Raw genomic sequence first — 3,361 nt, 5'->3', positions numbered from 1 at the left:
GCATGTTCTATGTTTCTGTCAGTTCCAGGGTTCAAAGGTTATTCTGTATACATTTTTGTTTTAAAAATACTTGAAAAAATGGTTACTGTTTAGAGTTGGCTATTATTGGAGATTTGACTGTACAATAGTATTTTATTTATGGACACCAAATAATTTAATTGTTTGCAATTTCATAGATTTAATTTTAATTTATATGTATGTAATATACAGAGTCTTTATAATTAAAGTTCCACTTTGAAATGGCCATAAAAGGAAAACTGCTGGACAAAATGTTAACTTGGTAATACAGTAGAACATTGATTATCTGAATATCGATTAACTGAAATGTCAATTAACCGAAAGCTTTCCAGTTGACAAATTTAAATTTCCGCTAGTGCTGTGGTGCTGCAATCTTTGGTTATGTCTTGGGCTACTCCAATATTATTTTTGTTGGTGTGCATGTTTTACCTGACAGCAGTGGTGTGACCATGAGAGGGTACTTAAGGACGTGACAGGATTAGAACGAATTTCAACATGGGATAGGTTAATATATTTTTTCATACATAATCAGTTATCCAAAAAATCGATTTTCTGAACAACCCAGTCACCAATTGATTCAGATAATTGATGCTTTACTGTTAACAGGAAATCATGGGATTTTATTTTCTGCAAAAAAAACTAGTTCAAAAACTCACCACCAGCAGGGAATGGCACTGTATGCAATATTGTTAAATGAAATAAGATATGAAGACATAGGTTGAAAATGTTTTTAATCGTTTCTAAAATGAAACTGTTTGTGGGGTTATGCAAAATCTCAATGGCTTGTAAATGGCTTATGGCAGGAGGAAAGAGAATTAGAATTATGCAAATGTGCTTTACATCGCATTTGATTTTTCAGCTGTAAAATTGAGCCTCCTCATCAGAGCTCATTGTTATGAGTTGACAAGGTCTGTAACAATGCAAGACCATGCTTTTCTCATTAAGTGTTATTATGAATGGGATAGCAATGAACAGTGTGCTTTGCAAAAATATCATACCGTTAGATGAATACGCCAAGGGCCAATGACACTGCAGGGTTTGAGGAAAATGATGGCAAGTTTGAAGCCACAGGTTTACCTGTTGCACCTGTGTGGGGAAGGAAGCCCGTTTCTGTAGAAATTGAGGAGGTTGTTTGCATTAGCAGTAGAGGAGGCAACAATGAGAAGCACACACAAAAGATGTGCAGCGTAAGTGCTGTTTCACATCAAATAGACTTACCATTGAGTACGGTGTACAAAATTGTTCATAAAGTGCTGCTGTATTACCCGTATAAGGCCCTTGTGGAATTTGCTCACAGTATAAACAAACTGAACTAACTCTGCCTGTTCTGGTCTGTTCTCCATCCTCTCCCTGGTCTTTTGGTTCCTGCTTGTGTTCTCACTGCATCAATTGAATCTTTTAATTCTAGACTTTTATCAGCATCCCAGGACATTTTGTATTTGTTCTCTGTTTTTTATTCTGCATATAATCTTATTGTTTAAATCTACTTATATGTACTGTACATCTGTTGTAACTTGGACTTGCACCTGATAAGTATACTATTTTTTATTTTACTTCCATTTGCATATTGTTACTATTATGATATGGGTATTTTATGTATTGCTTGCTGCCAACATTGTCCACCATGTAACTCCTGTATTTTACTGTATATTCATCGGTATTATTGCTTACAATATTGTTGGGTTACTCTGTTGCTCTCTCATTATTGTACTTGGTGTCTACACATAAATTTACTATCTAAATTTACTGTCATAAGTTTGTCTACACTTTTAATAAATGCATTGCTGACACACCATAGGTCCCATGGATCCTTGATTACTCCCTTTTCCTCTCTCCTATCTCACTTTTTTTTCCCTTCCCTCTAGCTTCTTCATTCTTTATATCTTCTTTCAATTTCTCCTAAGCTTGACTATACCACTGAGTGCAGCCCTTACCACTTTCTCAGCCTGTACTACCCATACAAAATCAAACTTATTCAACTTCAACAACTTGAATCTAACGATCCTGCTGTAAGAGTATCTTTCACTTTGGAATTCCTTGCATGGATGGAGGTGGACAAACATTGGCCATGGAATATTTTATGGATGGATGAGGCCCATTCTTACCTAAATGGGGATGTCAACACCCACAACTGCAGGATTTGGGCCAAACAAATCCCTCATGTTATCCACCCAGTTTCATTGCATTCTCCTAAAGTCACCATTTGGTGTAGTATGACAACTAGTGTCATAATTGGACCATTTTTCTTTGAAGGGCAATCGACAGCTGGACTTGTGACATGCACTATGGCTGCTACGCACTTAGAGTCGATATTAAGACTTTTTGAGATACGTGAACTTCAGCAACGTGGCATTTTAGATACCACAATTTTTATGCAGGATGGGGCTCCACCTCACATTGGTACAGTACATGTGTCAAACAGTTACTTAAGCAACATTTCACAAATGGCCGGATTACAAGCCGACACTTTCCTATTTCTTGGCCTTCTTGGTCACCAGACCTCAACTTCTGTGACTTCTGGCTATGGGGTTACCTCAAAGCTACTGCTTATGGTGATAGCATAAACAATTTGGCAGAATTGAAAAATGCAATACACTGACATGTCTGTAACATTCCTACTGATATACTAAGAGCTACTGTTGAGAACACAGCAATACAATTTAACTTGCTTTCAGAAAATGGTGGACGCCACATTGAACATTTTCAACTGAAATGAAAGACATTTTCAACTGGTAGCTTTGTCTTATTTTGTTTGACAACATTGCATACAGTGCCATTGGGTAAATAGTTAAAAAACTCACCACCAGTATGGTGGTGAGTTTTTTAACTAAACACAAACTAAACACAAAAAAAATCCCATGATTTCCTGTTAACTATTACCAAGTTTGATAAAAGGAAAACTGCTGGACAAAATGTTATGGCCATTTCAAAGTGGAACTTTAATTATAAAGATCCTATATAAAAAATTCAACTAGTTCTGTAAATGAGTAATTCATCTCATAAAAGAAATATCAAAACAAACTAGTTAATACATAGTAAGTTAATTACTAAAATAATTTTAGTTTAAAAACGATAGTTTGTACTTGAAAAATAATAAATCAATATTAACAGTTTTAATTTTATTAGATATATTATTTAATACAAATTTAAATGATGTACAGGTATTAAGTTATTTGTTTTAAAAAAATTACATTATCTGGAGATATACATAATATCTCAAAGTATATTTAAACATGAATTAAACAATGTTGGATCTCTTGGGCAGTAATTCAATTTTTTATCATGAATTACTGTAATTTTGTGCAGACAACTTAGAGATTCTCTGAGTTTGGGAGTATATTTT

General features: G+C 34.6%; 1 pseudogene; it reads left to right on the top strand.

The window, feature by feature from the left end:
• Positions 1-534: 534 nt before the first annotated feature.
• Positions 535-3,017, top strand: LOC111634966 (annotated as a pseudogene).
• Positions 3,018-3,361: the final 344 nt, after the last annotated feature.

Source organism: Centruroides sculpturatus, unplaced genomic scaffold (assembly GCF_000671375.1).
Source record: "Centruroides sculpturatus isolate CEXI.00-Female unplaced genomic scaffold, Cexi_2.0 scaffold883, whole genome shotgun sequence".
NCBI lineage: Eukaryota > Metazoa > Arthropoda > Arachnida > Scorpiones > Buthidae > Centruroides > Centruroides sculpturatus.
The sequence above is the reverse complement of the archived record's forward strand: the minus strand, read 5'-3'. Positions and strand labels throughout refer to the sequence as shown.